Here is a 13,114-nt window from a genome sequence, read left to right as displayed (position 1 = left end):
TGTTACTTGAGAATATATACCAAATTATACAATTCTTTAAATAACCCAACGCTGCTTTTCACATCTTGAAGGAAATAATGTAAAGGTGAAGCTCCAAGCACGTATATTTGCTTTTTGAATTAATACGCATCATTAAACAGTAAAATTATGCTAGAGAACAATCTCACAGTCCAAAAGAAACCAGAATCAAAAGAGTTCATTCTTGCGATATTTAAATCATATCTAAAACAGCATACGAATTTTATGTCTGTTTTAAAACGATCATCGAACATGAAATATATTAAACAACAAGTTTGAATCTTTTCATACCAAGAAACGGTTATGCGCTTATTTCCGGGTCGTTAATATAGATTTTCTCTTCAAATACCAGAATTGAAACGACACATCTCCTCCCACCAATCTTTCGATCTGAGTGAACATACCCGATAATAAATACCTCCAGAAAAATGTCATTCGTCAGTAACTTTTAAATATATCATCCTCTCTAATAAAAAAAAGGATTCCCCCCACTCATATTTTGAACGGTGAGAGAATATTATGTTCAACGTTATTATAATAGATCCCAGCTTCCGTTAATAATTAATGAGATGGTACGGTTTTGGGCGTGGGCACAACGTGGGATTTATTTCGCCCATTCGTGTAAAACGTCGTGCATAGAAAGACTTTCAGGATACTCATTGATTTGCATAAGGAAACTACTTTTGGAATTAATAATTTTTAGTGTTCGTCTCAGTAAGTAGAACTAACCACTTTATTTTACGGCACAAGTTATTGAAAAGAAATGACTCAAAGCTAAATAAAATGTACATCAGCTTAGTTAATTTTCAGTATGAGTGAAATCGATACATATATTCTTCACAATTGAGTTTACCATTATTTTACACATCATATATGCGGAATGAATGGAGGTGGAAAATTGAAAAGAAATACAAGTTCTATAAATTTATAAAAAAGCAAAACCTAAGTATTGAAACACTTATATAAAGCAGATCTTCTGTTCAGTATGTGACTCTCCGAAACTTAGATTTAGTTTTTATATTTATTTTAAACCAATTATTACATTATGAAAAATTATAGCTATTACATAATACTAAGAAAGCATATTTTATTCCATTTAGTTAACGTTTGGCATGTATAAATTCTATATGACGTAGTGAAAAATAATTTTTATGCGGAAACAATTATTAAAAATAATAAATGAGTTCATAGCCAATGTATGATTACATTAAATAAATTATTCAGATTTAAGTAACCAAATTACAAATTGTCCTTATTTTAGGCAGCTAGGTATCATGCAAAATTATGGCTATTATCTAACATTAAAAAGCATATTTCATTAAATTTTGCTTACATTTGAGTAGTATAAAAATACGGGTTCACCTGCACGCGGTGTGCGGTGTGGGCGTGGTCAACGACGTCACACAGAGGGCGGGACCAAAGGCAACGTCATCACACTAGGAGGCGTGGTTTCGAGTGGAGTTGAGTTGTTTTTAGATTGCTGATTGAGTTGTAGACCTCCTGCTTTTCATTTAAAGTTAGTTTTTTTTTAAATTGGCAACGGGAAATATTTTCTGCATCTTAATTTTGATGATATAGCGATGCTGCCCTCTATTAATGAAAAAGTGAATTATATGTTTTAGAAATATATTTTTTAAGTCTGGTGTTAAAATTATTCAATGTGCGACTCTGAAAACAATATAAAAGAAACAAATATAAAGAAAAGACTTTCCTTTAATGAAACTACAAGATAATTTTTTTTATTACTGAATTTTATTCTGATACTTTTATTCTTTCTAGTTTTCCATGAAACTTTAACTTATTTCTCAGGTTTTCTGTTCATAATAACATATTTATTTACTGTCATATTTTTTTAATACTTAACGTTTCTAATTTGTAATATTTTATTTAATTTCCTCTTACTATTTTTTTTAATACCTTTCATACCATTTCAGCATACCCTGATTTTTAACTTATATTTCACAAACGTTCCCGCACATGCTGTTTATTTGTTACACTACTTAATTTTAGATGCAATTTCACACTTTTTTTAACGTTATAATGTTCAATATATTCTGAATTTTAACTTCATTTACTTTTTTTAAACCATTCTAGTATTCTATACACACTTTAACTTAGTGGTTTGAAATTCTATTTAAAAAGAAACGTTTATTTTTCGTGATCTTAGTTCTTTTACTAAATTTTCTACAGAATTTCTAATTTCTTTTACATGTTTAAAAATATCTTCCTTACATTACCGAATATTTTTTTAAAAAACTTAAGTCTATAACTGTTAATTGCGTTTCTTACGTTCATGATTTCCCTTCTGTGTTTATATTTCTTAATTCTAGTTTAACTTATTTATTATAATGTTTTTATTTCTGTCTCATCATTCGTAATTCCAACATTTTATCCCTTTTTATTCATTTTAACGATATGGATTGTTTTCATTTACTCCATATTCAAATATTTCCTTACAATTTTTAAAATACTTGTTTTATTCTCCGATCATAATAGATCATCTACAGGTTTTACTCAGAAATTTCCATTCACAACTTTACAGTTTAATACCATTTATATCTAAATGCATTTGTTTCTCATATAGTTTTACGATCTTCAAAGTTTCTAACATCATGTTTAGTTTTAAATCCCTATTACCTTTATGTGTGTTGATAATTTTCATTTCTAATTTTACAACCACGTTCAGTGTTTCATCCACACATACCAAAATATTTCTTACATCTTCTGGTATTTAGTCTATGTCATATTTCAGTACTTCAAATGAATTTACACTGATCACACTATTATTTTTTCATGTTTTAGAGACACTGACTATATTAATTTTACTATTTTTCATACACTAATTGCATCTATGTCAGCACTCATGATAAAGTAGCAATTGTTTTGCATCACATGCATAAAGAAATTCTTAAAACCAACTTTTTCAATATCGTATTCAAATTACTGTTTTCCAGATGGGAGTTACCAGTATTCTTTGGTTTTACTCTGTTACATCTTTTTAAATTTTAACATCTTACTTTTAATTCTAACATACATCTTTCGAACAGTTTTTCTTTTAATAATAGCCTTACCTTATTTGTTCAAATTAATTCTTTAATTCACCTTCTTTACTACCTTTCAATACCTTCATAATTCACTATGCAAACGCAATGTCTTTCACTGACATTCTGTTTAATAATACTACAAGTTTCCTTAATTGACAAAAAGCGAATCATTTCTCAGTTCAAAATAGAACTACTATATTTCGCACAAACATTACCTTCATCCATTCAAGACACCCCTTAACCTGTAACTGACGTAGCGATAGGAAAGGAGACTCTTATCATATGCTCTTTCGACATTTGAAGTTTCTAGAACTTCTTTGACAAGTATATCAATACCATCAGAAAATATACTTAACATTTTTACCCAGTTTAAAGGCAACATACTGTTATAAGAAGGGTTTTAATTAAATTTATAACACAAATAAACGCATTTTGTGTTAAATAGGCATAAACATTTAGATTAAGAATATTTCTTTTTAATCGGTTGTAAGACTTGAATTTCATTCATGATACGGATTGTCTCTTGATTTTTTTTGTTTACCTTACACTAATAGAAAATTTTTACTTTACAAGTTCAGCTTTTAACGAAATAAAAACTACGATACACCTGGTGTTTTTAAGAAAAGGAACTTTGATATATTTCTGGAAATGTCAATGCTTTTAGAGTTTTCTTTCAATAACGTTGATTTTCATTACTTTACTAACTTCAATAATTCTCTTATTAGCTAATATGAATGAAAGAAGATTGTCAAAAATGTGACACAGTATAATTCTTACGAACATACGTACCTTTACCAGCATACAGATATTACCGATTGAAATGAAGAAAGATACAGATATTTTACTCCAATCTACATTAAATTAAAAAAAAATATTTAAACTTTCATACATTCCAAAGAATAAATGAAAACTCAATAGATATTGTCATGTTTGTATATATGAGATAAAAGTTTTATGAATGGTATTTAAAGTAATGCTTAGAACTTCATAAAAGCGAACATTCACTATGTTAATACACATATCATCAGTTATTTACATTAATCAATGTAATATTAATCATTACATGTACTATATGCATATATATTTAAAGTTTAATTGTCTTACAATTGAATAATTAACTATTGAGAGAAAGAGGTTCATATCTTACACTATTTAATTCACATGGAACAAATTTTTCCATCAACCACATTGAACCGCGTTTATTAAATTCGCCAAAGCTCTTTTATTTCTGCATTTTCACACTCACGACACATTTTAAATGTAACTATTGATTACCATTTCAAACACCGATATCATAACTCAGTGTAAAACTACATCATAACTCATTTTTTCCCTACTAACTACAATTTTATATATTCAAGAAGTACATCTAAGACATGATCATTTTCTATGTTCTAGCAAATCGATTCAATTGCGAACATACTATTAAGACTTGCGATTTTAGAAGACTTGCATGTATTAACGATGTCAACCTTTCTTCGTTTTTATAAGATTCACATCAAATCATGTCGCATTCGAATGTGGTGTAAGAAATCACTTTTTCTTTTAAACACTTGTAAACAATGGATGCAATTTATAAGAAGAGAAGTATCATGCTGTTTCAAAACATCATCATCAGCATATTTCTGTTTCTTTTGACACCGGCAACATTTAAAAAAAAAAAAAAAAATGTTTCGTGAGATATTCTTTAAATTCTGTTTTACTTGAAAAAATGTCCGAACATTCAATACGATGTAAAGATTCATATTGTTTTAAATTCTTATGCTCACTAAATATTTTTTGTCATGATTTACTCTTAAAAGTAACTTTATAAGTTTTCATATCCTTTTTACATGAAAAGAACTTGTGATTATTCACTACAAAATTCTAAGACGAGAAGCTTCGCGACTTTTCAAACTATAAACTTAAATTTCTTAGGACATACACTACATCTGATGTTTCTTTCATGAGATTTCAAATATCTCTTCAGATTACTCGTATTCAAGAAACCTCGCAAATATATCACATAAGTTCAGCGAATAATCGCTTCATAAACTCTTAATGCTATTATGCTTTTCAACACGAGTGAATCACTTGAAGCATATACTGCACTGTAAACATACAATACTTAAAAAAATTGTTATAAAAAGTAAAAATACATTCATTTCACCAAGAAGCTTTTCTATTTAAATACATTTATTTATTTCCAAAGAACAAGTTTCTGTATTATACATAAAATATACTTAGAATTTTCTTTCATTAGTTAATATCAAATTAACAACAATATCCATTTACTGATATTTGATATACATGTTTGCTTTAAAATTAAAACTAAAATTTCAATATATTTCTATTAAAAAAACATAAGGAAAAAAATACTCATAACATCAACCAAAGACAGAAATTTAAATAGAATAGCTGTACTTATATTAGTGCATTTTTATAATCTTCATAACATTTCGATTCAAAAAACCTATTACAAAATAAATGAAACATTTTTTTCTGCCTTAAAGAATCTCTTATATTTTTAAAATTAATACATAAAAATATATCTTCCCCAATATATTTAATTCTATCCTCAACACTTATTATAATGCAATCATGTCTTCTTTGTGAAGGATGATTTACAATACAACCTTCGCATTTAAATAGTTTTGTAATCACTGAATTTAATTCAGTTTTGATAGAGTTTATGAGTTCTTTAAAAAGTTCATCATCATCACTTGCCATATCCGAACAATTGTTTTTACATTTGATTTGCAACGGTAAAATAATTTCGAAAATACTTTTATATAAAGTATTAGATACATCAGGAATAATTTCTTTCAATTTTTTGCTGCAATTGCTGCACGTTATCATGATAACGTGAAGTCTACAGCGCTTATCAAGGATCTTCCTTCACTTCTGTATGTACTGTCAAACTTGGAATAGCAACAACAACCTTAAGATAATACATTCTTTCGCGTATGATTATCAGAGTTTTAGAAATTTTCCATTACTCTATCATGATAAGTGGATGATACTTTTAAGATTCTCCTTATGCATATATGTAATATCGAGGTTCAGAATAACAACATTAGGACAGTATAACTCTTTCCCACTATCCTATCATGATTATTTTTACACATATGACGCCGGAAAGACTGGCTTCACAAACAAGACATGACAAGAATGTATTACGATAAGTGTTGATGAAATCATTTCGTTAATGTATGTTTTAGATAATTTTTGCTATTTAAGAATGCTACGTATTTCTATATCATTCAGAATTGTCGTTAGATTCAGAAGCGAATATGACGAATATATGTGATACAGAGTTAAATGTGGAATTATACGAAGAATTTTATTCACGAAATGAAGCTGATATTTTGCTAGATGAACTATCAAATTATGATTTTAAAAATATTAGTTTTGAAATTAATGGGACTCAATATGTTCCACGAAGAAAAGTACTCGGTTTTGGTGATGAAGGACTTAGTTACGAATTCTCTGGAACGAGCATTTGTGCAGAACCATGGACTCAAACTCTTCTAAATGTAAAAGATTATGTTGAAACGATAACTGGCAAAAAATATAATTTTGCTTTATTGAACTATTATCCTGACGGAGTGGCGAAAATTTCAACGCATAAAGACAATGAAACTTGTCTCGAACCTGAAAGTGATATACCTATCATCAGTTTAGGTGCAAAACGTCAAATGGTATTTACCAGGCGAAATTTCACATCTCGAAGCGTGGACTTAACTCATGGAACTCTCCTTGTAAAGAAACCCCCAACGAATCAATTTTGGATGCACGGAATACCCTCTCAACCTGACGTTAAAGATCCTAGAATTAGTATCACATTCCGAAACATAAAAATTTCGAAAATTAAAAAACGACGCTTGGAAGATAATGAGGATGAACTTCCAGAGGATGACTGGTTTGCCCACTATATGAAGTCTGTTCCTGAAAATATCTTCATGCCGAATAATCGAGAACAGAAAAAAGAAAGTTCGAAGTTGATTGCACAGTGGACTCTTGGTTGGGGATATTTTGTGTCCATAAATCAGTTTAAAAACAGAATGAACATTCATCTACGTGAATGTGTGGAACAAAATAAAATATTATACCCTACTACACGCGGTGTTGTTATAACTCCTGCAACATGGCAAGAATTTTCCTCAAAAATATATGAATTTAACCTTGTCTATACGACTGCCAGCATCATTTGCAATAATGAGTTGGTAGTTTTCAACAAAGAAGGTGAGTGTATTTTTCAACAAGTTTTTAAACAAGATGAAAATTCTTTTAAACTAAAACCTACATACCTAAAAGTAAACTGTGATATTTTAAAAAAAATTGAAAGAAATTATTCCTGATGTATCTAATACTTTATATAAAAGTATTTTTGAAATTATTTTACCGTTGCCAATCAAATGTAAAAACAATTGTTCGGATATGGTAAGTGATGATGATGAACTTTTTAAAGAACTCATAAACTCTATTAAAACTGAATTAAATTCAGTGATTACAAAACTATTTAAATGCGAAGGTTGTATTGTAAATCATCCTTCACAAACAAGACATGATTGCATTATAATAAGTGTTGAGGATAGAATTAAATATATTGGGGAAGATATATTTTTATGTATTAATTTTAAAAATATAAGAGATTCTTTAAGGCAGAAAAAAATGTTTCATTTATTTTGTAATAGGTTTTTTGAATCGAAATGTTATGAAGATTATAAAAATGCACTAATATAAGTACAGCTATTCTATTTAAATTTCTGTCTTTGGTTGATGTTATGAGTATTTTTTTTCCTTATGTTTTTTTTAATAGAAATATATTGAAATTTTAGTTTTAATTTTAAAGCAAACATGTATATCAAATATCAGTAAATGCATATTGTTGTTAATTTGATATTAACTAATGAAAGAAAATTCTAAGTATATTTTATGTATAATACAGAAACTTGTTCTTTGGAAATAAATAAATGTATTTAAATAGAAAAGCTTCTTGGTGAAATGAATGTATTTTTATTTTTTATAACAATTTTTTTAAGTATTGTATGTTTACAGTGCAGTATATGCTTCAAGTGATTCACTCGTGTTGAAAAGCATAATAGCATTAAGAGTTTATGAAGCGATTATTCGCTGAACTTATGTGATATATTTGCGAGGTTTCTTGAATACGAGTAATCTGAAGAGATATTTGAAATCTCATGAAAGAAACATCAGATGTAGTGTATGTCCTAAGAAATTTAAGTTTATAGTTTGAAAAGTCGCGAAGCTTCTCGTCTTAGAATTTTGTAGTGAATAATCACAAGTTCTTTTCATGTAAAAAGGATATGAAAACTTATAAAGTTACTTTTAAGAGTAAATCATGACAAAAAATATTTAGTGAGCATAAGAATTTAAAACAATATGAATCTTTACATCGTATTGAATGTTCGGACATTTTTTCAAGTAAAACAGAATTTAAAGAATATCTCACGAAACATTTTTTTTTTTTTTTAAATGTTGCCGGTGTCAAAAGAAACAGAAATATGCTGATGATGATGTTTTGAAACAGCATGATACTTCTCTTCTTATAAATTGCATCCATTGTTTACAAGTGTTTAAAAGAAAAAGTGATTTCTTACACCACATTCGAATGCGACATGATTTGATGTGAATCTTATAAAAACGAAGAAAGGTTGACATCGTTAATACATGCAAGTCTTCTAAAATCGCAAGTCTTAATAGTATGTTCGCAATTGAATCGATTTGCTAGAACATAGAAAATGATCATGTCTTAGATGTATTTCTTGAATATATAAAATTGTAGTTAGTAGGGAAAAAATGAGTTATGATGTAGTTTTACACTGAGTTATGATATCGGTGTTTGAAATGGTAATCAATAGTTACATTTAAAATGTGTCGTGAGTGTGAAAATGCAGAAATAAAAGAGCTTTGGCGAATTTAATAAACGCGGTTCAATGTGGTTGATGGAAAAATTTGTTCCATGTGAATTAAATAGTGTAAGATATGAACCTCTTTCTCTCAATAGTTAATTATTCAATTGTAAGACAATTAAACTTTAAATATATATGCATATAGTACATGTAATGATTAATATTACATTGATTAATGTAAATAACTGATGATATGTGTATTAACATAGTGAATGTTCGCTTTTATGAAGTTCTAAGCATTACTTTAAATACCATTCATAAAACTTTTATCTCATATATACAAACATGACAATATCTATTGAGTTTTCATTTATTCTTTGGAATGTATGAAAGTTTAAATATTTTTTTTTAATTTAATGTAGATTGGAGTAAAATATCTGTATCTTTCTTCATTTCAATCGGTAATATCTGTATGCTGGTAAAGGTACGTATGTTCGTAAGAATTATACTGTGTCACATTTTTGACAATCTTCTTTCTTTCATATTAGCTAATAAGAGAATTATTGAAGTTAGTAAAGTAATGAAAATCAACGTTATTGAAAGAAAACTCTAAAAGCATTGACATTTCCAGAAATATATCAAAGTTCCTTTTCTTAAAAACACCAGGTGTATCGTAGTTTTTATTTCGTTAAAAGCTGAACTTGTAAAGTAAAAATTTTCTATTAGTGTAAGGTAAACAAAAAAAATCAAGAGACAATCCGTATCATGAATGAAATTCAAGTCTTACAACCGATTAAAAAGAAATATTCTTAATCTAAATGTTTATGCCTATTTAACACAAAATGCGTTTATTTGTGTTATAAATTTAATTAAAACCCTTCTTATAACAGTATGTTGCCTTTAAACTGGGTAAAAATGTTAAGTATATTTTCTGATGGTATTGATATACTTGTCAAAGAAGTTCTAGAAACTTCAAATGTCGAAAGAGCATATGATAAGAGTCTCCTTTCCTATCGCTACGTCAGTTACAGGTTAAGGGGTGTCTTGAATGGATGAAGGTAATGTTTGTGCGAAATATAGTAGTTCTATTTTGAACTGAGAAATGATTCGCTTTTTGTCAATTAAGGAAACTTGTAGTATTATTAAACAGAATGTCAGTGAAAGACATTGCGTTTGCATAGTGAATTATGAAGGTATTGAAAGGTAGTAAAGAAGGTGAATTAAAGAATTAATTTGAACAAATAAGGTAAGGCTATTATTAAAAGAAAAAACTGTTCGAATGATGAATGTTAGAATTAAAAGTAAGATGTTAAAATTTAAAAAGATGTAACAGAGTAAAACCAAAGAATACTGGTAATTCCCATCTGGAAAACAGTAATTTGAATACGATATTGAAAAAGTTGGTTTTAAGAATTTCTTTATGCATGTGATGCAAAACAATTGCTACTTTATCATGAGTGCTGACATAGATGTAATTAGTGTATGAAAAATAGTAAAATTAATATAGTCAGTGTCTCTAAAACATGAAAAAATAATAGTGTGATCAGTGTAAATTCATTTGAAGTACTGAAATATGACATAGACTAAATACCAGAAGATGTAAGAAATATTTTGGTATGTGTGGATGAAACACTGAACGTGGTTGTAAAATTAGAAATGAAAATTATCAACACACATAAAGGTAATAGGGATTTAAAACTAAACATGATGTTAGAAACTTTGAAGATCGTAAAACTATATGAGAAACAAATGCATTTAGATATAAATGGTATTAAACTGTAAAGTTGTGAATGGAAATTTCTGAGTAAAACCTGTAGATGATCTATTATGATCGGAGAATAAAACAAGTATTTTAAAAATTGTAAGGAAATATTTGAATATGGAGTAAATGAAAACAATCCATATCGTTAAAATGAATAAAAAGGGATAAAATGTTGGAATTACGAATGATGAGACAGAAATAAAAACATTATAATAAATAAGTTAAACTAGAATTAAGAAATATAAACACAGAAGGGAAATCATGAACGTAAGAAACGCAATTAACAGTTATAGACTTTAGTTTTTTAAAAAAATATTCGGTAATGTAAGGAAGATATTGTTAAACATGTAAAAGAAATTAGAAATTCTGTAGAAAATTTAGTAAAAGAACTAAGATCACGAAAAATAAACGTTTCTTTTTAAATAGAATTTCAAACCACTAAGTTAAAGTGTGTATAGAATACTAGAATGGTTTAAAAAAAGTAAATGAAGTTAAAATTCAGAATATATTGAACATTATAACGTTAAAAAAAGTGTGAAATTGCATCTAAAATTAAGTAGTGTAACAAATAAACAGCATGTGCGGGAACGTTTGTGAAATATAATATATAAGTTAAAAATCAGGGTATGCTGAAATGGTATGAAAGGTATGAAAAATAAATAGTATGTGGAAATTAAATAAAATATTACAAATTAGAAACGTTAAGTATTAAAAAAATATGACAGTAAATAAATATGTTATTATGAACAGAAAACCTGAGAAATAAGTTAAAGTTTCATGGAAAACTAGAAAGAATAAAAGTATCAGAATAAAATTCAGTAATAAAAAAAATTATCTTGTAGTTTCATTAAAGGAAAGTCTTTTCTTTATATTTGTTTCTTTTATATTGTTTTCAGAGTCGCACATTGAATAATTTTAACACCAGACTTAAAAAATATGTTTCTAAAACATATAATTCACTTTTTCATTAATAGAGGGCAGCATCGCTATATCATCAAAATTAAGATGCAGAAAATATTTCCCGTTGCCAATTTAAAAAAAACTAACTTTAAATGAAAAGCAGGAGGTCTACAACTCAATCAGCAATCTAAAAACAACTCAACTCCACTCGAAACCACGCCTCCTAGTGTGATGACGTTGCCTTTGGTCCCGCCCTCTGTGTGACGTCGTTGTTCACGCCCACACCGCACACCGCGTGCAGGTGAACCCGTATTTTTATACTACTCATTTGGCATGAACAAGTTTTATATGAGATAGTTAAAATATTTTACATGCAAAAAGAAGTATTAATAATAAGCCGAAATCATGGCCAAATTATGACTACATTTTATGTAAACTAAAGTATTCAGGTTTAAAGAACCAAATTCCCAGCCAATATACTGTATTATATTCTGTAATTATTTCATAACATTATAAGGTACAGCATTCTTGGTAGCTTAAGTCCCGGCGAGAGCATTGCTCATTTTTCATGTCTCCTTCTTCAAAATAACCTGATCTCTACAATGTTTCCTTTAAAATAGGAGTTATCTTTATTTTAGGCGATGTTATCATATATTAAAGTATGTTTGCTTGTAGATCTTCTGTTACAAAGGCGCATTGTTAAGCTTTTAATAAAGAAAGCAAACTGAGGAAAACTATAAATATGTTAGATTAAAATGTAAGAGAAATAAGCCATAACAGGATATAAAATTAAAAGAAAAAATAATCCCTTGTTTGTTAGATTTTATGAAAAACTCTATAAATTTTGAGAGTGTCAGACATGTTATCTCTTTTTCTGAAAGAGCCCACCAGCGGCCGAGCGGTAAAGACGCTGAACACTGGTAGTTCGGTCCGAGGTTCGAATCCCGCGAACGGGCTGGCTGCATGGGCGTTTTCGTGGTTTTCCCCATGTGTAACGTGTATACGAGCCAGTTTCCCTTAGAAAGTCCTCCACGAAAGGCATCCCTCCATTTAGGCAGATAGCCCTAGTGTGCTTTGCCATAATTAAATACACCTTTTTCTGAAAGAAACAAAAGTATTCTGAAATACCTGACTCCTTCGACATAACTTTCAGTAAAAACAAACGAAATTTAAATATTATTTTCGCGTAATTTGATAAGATTTAAATAAGCTGATGCGCCTTAGTATTTGTTGATTTTCAAAATGTTCTTGCACCTTATTTTATCCTTCTCCATATGTAGTGCTAACATCGCTCCAGATGTTTTACTGCTTATGTATTTTCAATTTTATCTTGCGTTTGGGCACAAAAATACTAGATTTCGATTTTTTATGAAACTGTCAACACATAAAACATTCTAATAGAGCATAGAGTCTAAATCTTATTTAAATTTGCGTTTTTATTTATCCAGTCAAAGTTCTTCAAGTGTTTCCAGGAAACTATATGTCTATGAAAATTCATTATCAGCTAATATTGAAAAGACGAAAATAAAAACAAC

The sequence above is a fragment of the Stegodyphus dumicola genome, chromosome X1 (genome assembly GCF_044657685.1).
Source record: "Stegodyphus dumicola isolate Sdum_Otavi_A_Nest chromosome X1, ASM4465768v1".
Lineage (NCBI taxonomy): Eukaryota > Metazoa > Arthropoda > Arachnida > Araneae > Eresidae > Stegodyphus > Stegodyphus dumicola.
This window is presented reverse-complemented; position numbering follows the sequence as displayed.